At 41.2% G+C, this 13,275-nt stretch overlaps 1 protein-coding gene and 1 non-coding gene across 4 annotated transcripts in view; one reads left to right on the plus strand and one right to left on the minus strand.

Annotated features, from left to right (window-relative positions):
- Positions 1-13,004, minus strand: part of BCL2L13 (BCL2 like 13) — an 85,754-nt gene extending 72,750 nt beyond the window's left edge. For 2 of the 3 annotated variants that reach the window (XM_045554625.1, XM_045554630.1), the window contains exon 1: positions 12,706-12,846. The gene's annotated coding sequence lies outside the window, so the exon portion shown is untranslated. Of the gene's footprint in view, positions 1-12,705 lie in introns of all 3 variants that reach the window. The other variant, XM_045554624.1, reaches the window with a different exon arrangement.
- On the plus strand, positions 11,163-11,265 carry LOC123640949. Its single transcript, XR_006736175.1, has one exon. It is a non-coding gene; the product is annotated as a small nucleolar RNA U13 (small nucleolar RNA).
- Positions 13,005-13,275: the final 271 nt, after the last annotated feature.

Here is a 13,275-nt window from a genome sequence, read left to right on the forward strand (position 1 = left end):
TCAAATTTGAAAGTTCCCATAAACTTCAGAAGATATTTCAAAATGATTAATACATACTCCAAAGAAAGGGAAAATGTGTTAAAGTGTTACAGCTTACATCATAGGAATTAAAGTCCCATTCACTGCATTCTTCCAGGGTGTACTACTCCTGTTACCATTTAATAGTAGCAAGACAGTATTCCAAACTCACATATAAAAAAAGACAAACTCATAAAAGTAAAATAAGCTTTCGGAGGTCTATCAGTCAGGTATCGGCCAGCAGCAGCACTGTAATAGACATTTGACTTTTTAAAAATTTTTATTTATATTTTTGCCTGCCTGCCATCTAAACTGAATTTCCTATGTACAGATCATCCCATATTTGTGTAAACCTTGGTGAGACAGAAATTCCAACACCTGGGCAAAAGAGTGAGACCTTGTGTCTTAAAAAAAAATTAAGAAGTTTATAAAATAAAAATAAATAACAAAAATAATAAAAGTTTTTTGAACCACCAAAAAAAAAGTTTATAAAGTAAAAAAGTTACAGTAAGATAGCCATTCATTCATTTATTTAAAGACAAAGTCTTACGCTGTCTCCCAGGCTAGAGTACAGTGGCATCACCATAGATCACTGCAACCTCAAACTCCTGGGCTCAAGCAATCCTCCTGCCTTTGCTTCCCAAGTAGCTGGGACTACAGGTGTGTGCCCCCACACCCGGTTAATCTATATTTTGTAGAGATGGGGTGTTACTGTTTCTTATGCTGGTCTTGAAACCCTGGCCTCAAGTGATCCTCCTACCATGGCCTCCCAAAATGCTAGGATTATAGACGTGAGCCACTGTGCCTAGCCTATATTTATTATTATTATTATTTTTTTTTTTTAAACAGAGTCTCACTTTGTTGCCCGGGCTAGAGTGAGTGCCGTGGCGTCAGCCTACCTCACAGCAACCTCAAACTCCTGGGCTTAAGCGATCCTACTGCCTCAGCCTCCCGAGTAGCTGGGACTACAGACATGCGCCACCATGCCCGGCTAATTTTTTGTATATATATTTTTAGTTGGCCAGATAATTTATTTCTATTTTTTTAGTAGAGACGGGGTCTCACTCTTGCTCAGGCTGGTCGCAAACTCCTAACCTCGAGTGATCCACCCGCCTCGGCCTCCCAGAGTGCTAGGATTACAGGCGTGAGCCACCACGCCCGGCTATATTTATTATTGACAATAATATTTTTTTTTAAATTTAATGTAGCCTAAGCATACTGTCTTTATACAGTCCACAGGAGTGTATAGTAATGTCCTAGGCCTTCACATTCACTCGACACTCACTCCCTGACTCACCCAGAGCAACTTCCAGTTCTGCAAGCTCCATTCATGGTAAGTGCCCTATACAGGTGTGCCATTTTTATCTTTTATACTGTATTTTTACTGTACTTTTTCTGTGTTTACATATGTTAGGATACACATTTACCACTGTGTTCCAACTGCCCAGTGTTCAGTACAGTAACATGCTATACAGGTGAGTAGCCCATGAGCAACCGGCTATACACCCTATAGCTTAGGATTTGTATAAGCAAACTCTACAGATATTCACAAGGATGAGATCATCTAAGGACAGACTTCTCAGAATGTATCCCCATCGCTAAGCAACATTTACCCATATTCTCTTCCTGTAGCCTGCTCTTTGTTTCTTGCCTGTCTCTCCTGAGCCTAACTTTCCAGCTTTCCTATCCGTTCTGAGCTACTCAACACTCTCTCCAGAAGTCTTTTTTCAACTTAAGCTGGAATCAGTTTGTGTTGTTTGCAACCAAGACCTAATTGGAACTAGAACCTAATTTTCTAAACTTTCTAAGGCAGTTCTCCGTCAATTATAACATACTACTTTTATGTAAAATTATTAGAATTTGTAGTTTAGAAAAATTTTCTAATTCTCCAAAGTCCTAGACTGCATACAGACCTAGTAGTATAATTACATCTAGAAGTATAATTACGTCCTAAAATTGAAATAGAAGACAATGCCCTCTTGTGATTTTTTGTGTTCCTTTAATACACATTTCTTAAGATATAAGGTACTCCACAGGCATTAGGCACAAAGGCCAAAAGGATAAATCACCTGCCCTCAGGAGTTTTCAAAAAAGTAGAGGAAAACAAAAATATATGTAACAAAATAACAGACGGGAAAAAGAGAAAGGCAATGTTGGCAAAAGACCTGTGATAAGCAAACTAATAGAAATGCCCTAGAATGATAAACAATGAAAAAAATACATGAAGAATTTATAAAACACAAAAGAGTGGCTATATAAAGAGATAAAAAGAGACAAAAATATATACATAAATAAGAATAAAGTTTTTTTTTTTTAATTCTCATGATCAGTAATGAAAAGAACAATAAAGTTCTCTGATACAAGCCAGTACTACAAGGGCCAACCTTGGAACATGAGTGGGTGTTCACTAATGGAACCAGCTGAGGAACAGGACAGGCATGAATTTCACACATAAAGACGACTAGGAAAAGGCACAAATGCCGTTTTTGCTTTTTGGTTTTTTTTTTTAACCCAGGCTGGAATGGAGTGCACTGATGCAACCGTAGCTACTGCAGACTGGAACTCCCAGGCTCAAGCAACACTCTGGCTTCAGCATTCCAAATTAGCTGGGACTACAGGTGCAGGCCATCATGCCAGACTAATTTTTTTTTTTTTTTCCATTTTTTTAGAGATGAGGTCTTGCTAAGTTGCTCAGGCTGGTCTCAAACTCCTGGCCTCAAGCAATCCTCCCGCTGCAGCCCTGAGTTGTTAGGTTTAGACATGAGCCACCATGCCCAGCTTACAGAAGATTTTTGAAACAGCATGGAATAATACAAAAACAAAGGCATTTGGCATGGGTAGCTCATAAGACATCAGGGGGATTACTAGCTCTGCAGGAGTGAGCAGCAGTCACCGTTTAGTGTGTCTTGTATGCTATAGGATACTAATATGGGTTTTAATCCTACAAGCCAGGAATTATTTTAACTATGTCCATGAATGGGCATCCATAAACTCCCTAAAATGGTATGTACATTCTGGGGGTATGAGCATTTTTCTAGAGAGAAAAATCACTTCATATTGCTAGTATCTGAGTTTGAGTATCTAGACCATGATATAAAACAGGGTAAAAACTACTGTAGAACACCATAATGAACTACTGAAAGGTTTTAAGTAAGGGAAGAATATTAAGAGATTATACTTCAAGAAAATCATCCCAGAGGTAGTATGGGAGATAGAATGGAGACTAGAGGCAAGGAGACAAGTTAGGGGAATACTGAAAAAAATATAAACAAGAGATGTATGGAGGCATGAACTAGTGCAGAAACACTGGAAAGGGAAGAGAGATGGATAGGAAAAAGGTTAAGAATTCAAAGATTTAACTAACTCAGTGAGAGAGTAATCCTGGAAGCTGTAGGGAAAGTGGTATATTATTCTTATTTCTCCCATCCAAGTACTAACCAGGCCTGACCCTGCTTAGCTTCCAAGATCAGATGAGATAGGGCACAGTCAGGGTGGCATGACCATACACTATTCTTGTTTCTCAAACCAGATAATGTAGAAAGAGCTAGTTTTGGGAACAAGGATAACAAGTTCACCTTGGGGTATACAGATGGTCCCCAACTTACAATGGTTTGACTTACAATTTTTCAACTTTACAATGGTGAGAAAGTGATATGCATTCAGTAGAAACTGTACTTTGAGTACCCACACATTTTTTTCACTTTCAGTATTCAACAAATTACATGAGATAATCAACATTTGATTATAAAATTGGCTTTGTGTTAAATGATTTTGCCCAAGTGTAGGCTAATGTAAGTGTCCTGAGCACGAATAAAGTAGGCTAGGCTCAGCCATGATGTTCATCAGATTAGGGATATTAAATGCATTTTCAACTTAGATATCTTCAACTTATGATGGGTTTATCAGGGTTTATCCCTCATAAATTGAGAGTATCTGTATTGTTTTTTTTTTTTTTTTTTTTTAGACAGAGTCTGGCTCTGTTGCCCAGACTAGAGTGCCATGGCGTCAGCCTAGCTGACAGCAACCTCAAACTCTGAGGCTCAAGTGAGCCTCCTGCCTCAGTCTCCCAAGTAGCTGGGACTACAGGCATGCACAACCATGCCCAGCTATTTTTTCTATATATTTTTAGTTGTCTCGATAATTTCTTTCTAATTTTCAGTAGAGATGGGGTCTCGCTCTGGCACAGGCTAGTCTTGAACTTCTGACCTCAAGCGATCCTTGGAGCACCGTGGCCTCTCAGAGTGCTAGGATTACAGGCGTGAGCCACCATGCCTGGCCTGTACTGAATTTTAAAGTACCTATAGCTCATCCAGGTAGAGATGTACAAGCAGTTGGACATATAGGTCTTAAACTAAGAAGATGTCTAGACTGGAGATACAAAATTATATACTCTGTACAGATACAAGTAAAAAAATTACCTAAGAGTGAATGGAGAGCAATGATTTCCACTGGAAGAGGAGTGTCAAAATGCCAGGTAGGGGAAGAGAGGGCAAGAGTTTGAAAAAGCATCAATATATAGTTTCATACTTAGAAAAGGAAAATCACTTATTACTTTCAGATTACAAACTACAGAATGTAAAGCTCAGTAAATTCTCAATCTTCTTTGTAGCAATTCTCAGTGCTTGGATACGGGGGAATGTGTCATCCCCCGCACCCACCACTGCCACCACGATAGGGGCCAGGGAAATATTTATTTATCTCCTTTTGATAAAGGAGACATGGGTTACAAAATATGTTGAGAAATACTGGTATAATCTTTAAAAGACTACTTTAGAATTCAGGGAAAACCAACATTTAATGTGTGGCCAAAAGATGTGAAACTGGTAGAGACCTCTCAGTCTAGACCAGAACAGTCAGAAAGGTAGAAAGAAAACCAGGAAAGAGTGTGGTTACAGAAGTCAGGAGGCATGAAGAAGATAGTGAATAAATACATCAAATGTAATAACACATCAAGAAAAAGAAAAGTAAGAGTCAACTGGGTTTGGGCATTAGGAAGTCAGCCACGGTCTCTGACAGAACAGTTCTGTTTGACACACAGCGGTGATGATAAAAGACAGGGATTTGAACAGTGTACTGGAAATGAACATGCAGAGAAACTGAGTTTTCATCTATTCTTTCAAGGAAAGAGCTGGATTTGAAGGGAAGAAAAGAATGGAGGCCGAAGAGAGACAAAGGGTAGGGAAAGTTCATTTGTTTTGTTTCTGTACACAATAAAAGAGAATAAAGCATGTTTACATTCAGTGGAGGCAGCCAAAAAGGAGATATAATAGAGCAAGGAATAAATTATGAAGTAGAGCTCCTAAGGAGAGGAGGAGATGGTGGCTCACGCCTATAATCCTAGCACTCTGGGAGGCAGAAGTGGGAGGATTGTTTGAGCTCAGGACTTTGAGATCAGCCCGAGCAAGAGTGACACCGTGTCTCTACTAAAAATAGAAAGAAATTAGCTGGACAACTAAAATATATAGAAAAAAAAATTAGCCAGGCATGGTGGTGCATGCCTGCAGTCCCAGCTACTCAGGAGGCTGAGGCAGAAGGATTGCTTTGAGCCCAGGAGTTTGAGGTTGCTGTGAGCTAGGCTGACGCCACAGCACTCTAGCCAGGGTGACAGAGTGAGACTCTGTCTCAAAAAAAAAAAAAAAAAGAGAGAGAGAGAACAGATAAAATCAGCAATTTAAGCTTTTAAAAGTCTCAGTATTTCTTTGGCAACAGGAATAAAGAAGTACTTATATTTTGAATAATGCTTTAAATAAAAAATTTATGTTTTCTAATTTGTTGTATTCAAATTTCTTATATTTATCAAGAATCAATATCACTGAAGACACTTCCGGTCTTTCCTCAACTTGGATGTCAGAGACAAAGCACAGATCACCAAGTTGCCAAATTTGATTTTTAGCCTAATGTGCTTCAAATATTCTTATGAAACCTGACTACATAATTACAAATGCTATCTTAGTCATGGATTTCATAATTTTCCATTTTCCACATGCACCACCTATTTGCTCTAGTATATATGTTAATGCCCATACAACTACATATTTGGTAAATGATTATATTTATTTATTTAAATTTAGTATACAGTTCTTAGACTTTAAATGCATTCTTTGGGCCGGGCGCGGTGGCTCATGCCTGTCTGTAATCCTAGCACTCTGGGAGGCCGAGGCCGGTGGATCATTTGAGCTCAGGAGTTCGAGACCAGCCTGAGCAAGAGTGAGACCCCGTCTCTATTAAAAATAGAAAGAAATTAGCTGAGCAACTAAAAATATACAGAAAAAATTATCCGGGCATGGTGGCACATGCCTGTAGTCCCAGCTACTTGGGAGCCTGAGGCAGGATTGCTTGCGCCCTGGAGTTTGAGGTTGCTGTGAGCTAGGCTGACGCCACGGCACTCTAGTCCAGGCAACACAGTGAGAAACTGTGTCTCAAAAAAATAAACAAAATAAATAAATAAATGCATACTTGGCATTCTGGTCATGAACATACTGGACCTAAACATACCAGACCTATGGTATAAAATATCCATCTACTTATTTAGTTTGAGCTTCCAACTGTATGACAATGAAGCAGCTCATTCAGGCCTATGGTTAAGTGGGGAGTAGACAGATCCGGGGACTATAAAACTATAGCACTTGTATTAAATTATAGGACAAAGGCATTAAGAATAAGCCAAATGTAAACTCCATAACACTACTATAAGGTCACATCTCTAAGGGCAATCTGGGGAGAGAGGACACCCACTTCCTTTGCAACATTCTGCAGTATCTGATCAGTATATTGCACAATGGACTCTTGCATTTCTAACATCATAAATAAATTACATCTTCATGAGATCTCTATTTCTAAATCACTTTTCCATGTGTTGTCACAGTAACCCTCTATGCTTGAATGAAAAGGTAATAGTCTCAATTTTACAGATGGAGAAAGAATAAAAATTTTATTTGCCCAAAATCACACAGCTAGTTATAGTGCAACCACTTAATTAGGTACATTGTCTTCAATTCTTCTTAGTCCTTAACTGCATTCATTCAGCACATATTTACTGTATACTGGCAATGAACGTACTAGGTGAGAGGAATGCAGAGGTGAAAGCACTAACACTAATAATAGGAGAGGAAATGGTAGAAAAACAAGGTTGTTTTCCTAATATCAGGCACCCAGAGTATAGAAAGCAGCTAATTTGTCAATTTTGAGACTGGACCGCGGGGGGGGCCGGGGGGGACACGATAGAGTAGATGAAAGGTATGATCTGGGAATACCACCCAAAGCTTTCCTGGAAGTGAGGGACAATGCTCAGGTCCATCTCACAATCGCCTCACCAACAGAGTCTATTTGTATCTAAAAGACAGGTATTTCAAGCTTCTTTTTAAATGATGAGAGGTACATAGTTACCTTTATTCTTTAAATTTTATCTAGTAGGACCTTTTAGAACTCAAATTAGGTACAAGCGTTCTTGGTAACATGAAGTGATGAAGGCCTGTAATCCTAGCACATTGGGAAGCCAAGGTGGGAGGGCTGCCTTGAGGCTAGGAGTTTGAGACCAGCCTGGGCAAAACAGCAGGATACTAAAACACACAGGCCAGGTGCGGTGGCTCATGCCTGTAATCTTACCACTCTGGGAGGCCGAGGCGAGAGGATAACTTGAGGTCAGGAGTTTGAGACCAGCCTGAGCAAGAGTGAGATCCTATCTCTACTAAAAATAGAAAAATTAGCCGGGCATGGTGGCGCATGCCTGTAGTCCCAGCTACTTGGGAGGCTGAGGCAGGAGGATCGATTGAGCCCAGGAGTTTGAGATTGCTGTAAGCTAGGCTGACGCCACAGCACTGTAGCCTGGGCAACAGAGTGAGACTCTGTCTCCAGAAAAACTAACTAACTAAATAAATAAAACACAGACACACACCCATCTCTACAAAAAATAAAAAAATTAGCTGGGCTTGGTGGTACACGCCTGTAGTTAGACATTATCTCTAAAAGAAAAAAGTAATTAAATATACATATGACTTACACACAAAAACTTGTTGGGCGCGGTGGATCACGCCTGTAATCCTAGCACTCTGAGAGGCCAATCGCTTGAGCTCAGGAGCTTGACACCAGTCTCAGCCCTGAGCAAGAGGGAGACCCCCATCTCTACTAAAAGTAGAAAAAATTAGCGGGGCATGGTGGCACCACCTGTAGTCCCAACTATTTGGGAGGCTGAGACAGGCAGATTACTTGAGCCCAGGAGTTTGTGGTTGCTGTGAGCGAGGCTGATGCCATGGCACTCTAGCCCAGGTGACAGAGTGAAGACCCTGTCTCAAAAACAATAAAAATAAATAAATAAAAATCAAACAACAAAAACTCCTATCCTTTCCACAACTCACGATTGAACATTTTTATGCTACCCACCTGTTTCTTTCTCTGCCTTACACCTTTTAGTTTGTTCCTCTATTAAGTTGCAAGTAGAGTCATCCTTGGGTATCTGTGAGGGATTGGTTCCAGGACCCCCAGGGATAATAAAATCCTCAGATGCTCAAGTCCCTTATATAAAATGGTATAATGATGAATAAAACCTATGCACATCCTCCCATATACTTTAAGTCATCTCTAGATTACTTACAAATACCTAATACAATGTAAATGCTATGTAGTTATTAAATGGCATTTTTATTTGCATTATTTTTATTGTTATATTATTACTTTTTATTGTCCGCCCCCCCCACCCGGATATTTTTGATCCAAAGGTTGGTTGAATCTGTGGATGTGTAACCCAGGGATAAGGAAGACCAACTGTAGTTGTCAGTCAGGTGGACAGCTGAGGAAGCTCAGGGTAATTTAATGCTGTGTTTATATATTCATTTGGTGGCATTTCCAAAACCAGTCACAAATAAAACATCCATGACCCTTCAGTAACAAATGTAATATCCACAATACAATTCTACAATAGATGGTTTGCTTTTTTTTAAAACTAGATTTCTATTACAAGTATCAGTCCAAATTCCAGGATGCTATTAGCACTGATTATACTGCAGGAATTAGGCACATTTAATGAAATATAATCAGAAGGTATGCAGCAGCTACTAAATCCTACTAAAAACATTTACTATAAATGTTTTTTCTCTTTTTGATATAGAGTCTCACTGTCACCCAGGCTGGAGTGCAGTGGCACAATCATAGCTTGCTGCAGCCTGAAACTCCTGGGCTCAAGCGATCCTCCTGTCTCAGCCTCCAGGAGTAGCTAAGACAACAGGCACAGGCACGTGCCACTGCACCCATCTAATTTTTATTTTTTGTAGAGAAAGGGGCTCACTGTGTTGTCCAGGCTGGTCTCCAATTCTTGTCCTTAAGTGATCCTCCCATTTCAGCATCCCAAATTGTTAGAATTACAAGCATGAGACACCACATCAGGCGCCTATTATAAATTCTGATGAAAAGCAAATCTACAGCAACATGAGAATCTTCCGTATTTGTTTCCCAAAGTTGTCACATCACATCACCTTGGATGTTTGTTGAAAACAGAAATTTCTGGCAACCACCTTAGACATACTAATTTACAATACCATACCTATATATTCTTTAACTTCATAGAACTGTAACAGAAATACCTCATAATTTAACATATTTTAATAAAATCATTTCAAAAACCTGTTTTTAGACCATTTCCTTCCACTAATAAGAGTATTAAATATTCCACTAACACAGAGTTGAACACATCTATAATCCCAGTTTATAAAGAGAAAAATAAAAATTCACAGATAACTCTCACAAATCAAAAATATGGAATTTTAAACATAAAGTGTCTTGGCTATCAGATCTTTAGCTTCATGACTCATTGGTGGCTTGAACAGTAAATTTTAAATTCCACAAATCAACATAAAATACAACAGTATTTTCTAATCCATGCTTTATTAGCTCCTATTGCATTCTAAGACTTTCTCTGAAAGAAATAAAATAAAATAATCCTAATAAAAATAGTGAAATTGCAAAAATTCACCCCATTCAGCTGAGAAATGCAACTGAGCAAGGTATCATTTTTTATTTTTATTTATTTTTTTTTTTTGAGACAGAGTCTCACTTTGTTGCCCGGGCTAGAGTGAGTGCCGTGGCATCAGCCTAGCTCACAGCAACCTCAAACTCCTGGGCTTAAGCGATCCTACTACCTCAGCCTGCCGAGTAGCTGGGACTACAGGCATGAGCCACCATGCCCGGCTAATTTTTTCTACATATATATTTTAGTTGGCCAGATAATTTTTATTTCTATTTTTAGTAGAGATGGGGTCTTGCTCAGGCTGGTCTCGAACTCCTGAGCTCAAGCGATCCACCCGCCTCGGCCTCCCAGAGGGCTAGGATTACAGGCGTGAGCCACTGCGCCCGGCCAAGGTATCACTTTTAAACTCAGCAGACATTAGTATTCTAGTACAGACTATCCCTTTCCAATTAAAACATGCTTAACTGAAACACTCTCATTCAATCATGTTAAGAGCTGCCCAAAAATATTTTCAGTCAGCAGCTGGCATTTGCAGGTTATTCACAGAAGAATGCCTCACTATCACCCTGCCCCTAAACCTGACTTTCACTATAATTAGGTTTCCCATATATGTGTATATGGCTTGTGTAAAAGACATAAAATTCAGTTACTCTGTTCCACTTCTAGGTATATGCCAGAGAGCAATCAAAACACGTCTACACAAAAATCTGCACATGAATGTTCACAGGAGCATTATACATACCAGCAAAAAACTGGAAATAACTGCACATTAACTGAATAGATTTTTAAAACGTAGTATATCCATATGATGGAATATAATGTGCCATAAAAAAAGGAATGAAATACAGATACATGCTACATCACGGATGAACTCTGAAAACATTACACTAAGAAGCCAGTCACAAAAGATCACATATTATATGCTTCCACTTATGTGAAATGTCCAGAATAGGTAAACCTTTACAGACAGAAAGTAGATCGGTGGTTGCAAGGTGGGTATTTGAGGGGACTGGGAATGAAGAATGATTGCTAATGGGTGTAGGGTTTCTTCTGGGGTGAGGAAAACTGTGGTGGGGGGGGTACACAACCCTGTGAATATACTGAAAACCATTAAATTGTACAATTGGTGAGTTGTATGGTATGCTAATTATGTTTCCATAAAGCTATTAAAAAATCAGTTACTCTGATCCTTTTGTGGTTCATAAGCCTGATGATTGAGTTTTCACACTAATGTGTGAGATGTGCCTCCCTCAAACCTTGTTACCTTATCATCACATTACCATCCAACAAGAAAAAAGGAAAGGGCCGGCAAGGTGGCTCATGCCTGTAATCCTAGCCCTCTGGGAGGCCGAGGCTGGTGGATCGCTCGAGGTCAGGCATTCGAGCCCAGCCTGAGCGAGACCCCGTCTCTACTAAAAAATAGAAATAAATTATCTGGACAACTAAAAATATATATAGAAAAAATTAGCCGGGCATGGTGGCGCATGCCTGTAGTCCCAGCTACTCGGGAGGCTGAGGCAGTAGGATTGCTTAAGCCCAGGAGTTTGAGGTTGCTGTGAGCTAGGCTGATGCCACGGCACTCACTCTAGCCCGGGCAACAGAGTGAGACTCTGTCTCAAAAAAAAAAAAAGATTGTCCAAATGAATATTTCATAATGGCTTGAAGCACAAGTAGTTCACAACCTACACAACCACTTGCTTAATTTTCTGGGGGATTAAAAAAAAAGTTTTCTGAAGGGCGTGGCAACTCATCCAAGGTCACCCAAGTCAGGTCAGACAGCAACACTCTGGTTTATGCCAAACCTCCAGGGGAAACCTTACTAACAATTTTGCAAAAAAAATTTTGTTTTACATCATAAAGAAAAATGAGGGGGAATGGACTGTCAGCTTGAACTAAAACTTGTAAACAGAGACAGTGCGATAGCTATTTTGAATAAACAAACACTTGTGCGGGGAGTGGCTAACAGCGAAACAAAGCTATCAATCAACACCATGCGAACAACTGCCCAGATCTGTGCATTTTCAACTATAGGCTGGAGCCTCAACTCTAAGTCCAGGTCTCCCTCATAGTCAGTTAAGAAGGCAAGAAACGTGGGATCTCCTTAGAATGTTGACAGGAAAAGAATAAAAGGAAAAAACGACTTAGTGTCAACTGGGTTGCCTCCAAAGGTAAGAGGGTAAGTTTTTGTGGAAGAAAAAAAAAAGTGTCACAACAGCAGTGAATTAAGGCTGAGAAACTTAAGATTTCTAATGATCTGTAAGAAGAAACGACTAGACTGGCAAAGCTAATCTGAAATCATTCCAAGTGAATCGCCTGGAACCCTTTTCCTCGACCAAAAAGAAGTCCACGTTCCCCAGTCTAGCCCTAAAAATGGGCCCGAGTTTTCCATGTGAAGCTATTTGTGGGGACGAACAGCAGTGTGGAGCAGGAGCCGAGTTCCTACGCCTCAGGCAGCCCACACAGGGAGAAGCCCAGCTCAAGCGCCCGCGGTGGGACCACGCGGGGCAGGCACAACGAAATGGGCTCCTTAAACTTAGAGAAGCCTCGGGCGAAGGAGCGCCGGTGCACACGCACACACACACACACACACACACGCGCACACACTCACGCATTGTAGGAACCACTGGAGAGTGAGTCAGTGGCTCGGTACAGTCTCTGGACACCTTCCTACCCAGGTGCAAACCGCCTCCTCGCCCAGCTCTGTCTGCCCGGAGTCCCACTCCCCTCACCTGGCCCTGGCCCCTGCCCCAGAAGAGATGAAAGAGGCGGCGGCGGCGGCAGTTGCTTCCAACCGGGTCCCCCAGCGGCGGTGGCTGCTTCGACCCGCAGCCCTAATCTACCGCCGCCGCCATGGTGGAGGGTGAGGTCACCCCCGGCGTGTCTCCGTCACGCAGCGTCGGGGCGGGCCCGGGGCGCCGAGGAGCGCCGGAAGTGGGCGGCTCGAGTGTCCGGAGCGGAAGCACAGACCACAGAGGCCTGGAGGTCTCTTCGCGCAGACTTGACCTGAAGAGCCGATTCCTTTCTACCCGCTCTTCCCGAGAGCCGCTCAAATCTATGATTCCGGGGATTGCGGAAGTTCCCTTTTCCTCAGTCATTTCCTGAGAAAAGGAGGTGGGATACTGGCGAGCCAATCCCTGTGTGGGGAGAGAGGGTGGCGATTCCGCGAGGAGAAGCACTGCTGCATCCACAGAATGTGTTCATTTCTGCGGACATGTATTGAGAGTGTACATGGGGCGGGTTAAATAAAGGTCAGGAAAATCACGAGAGCTGCGGGGTCGCAGCCACTTGTCGGGGAAGAT

This window comes from Lemur catta, chromosome 6, assembly GCF_020740605.2.
Source record: "Lemur catta isolate mLemCat1 chromosome 6, mLemCat1.pri, whole genome shotgun sequence".
NCBI classification, from domain to species: Eukaryota; Metazoa; Chordata; class Mammalia; order Primates; family Lemuridae; genus Lemur; species Lemur catta.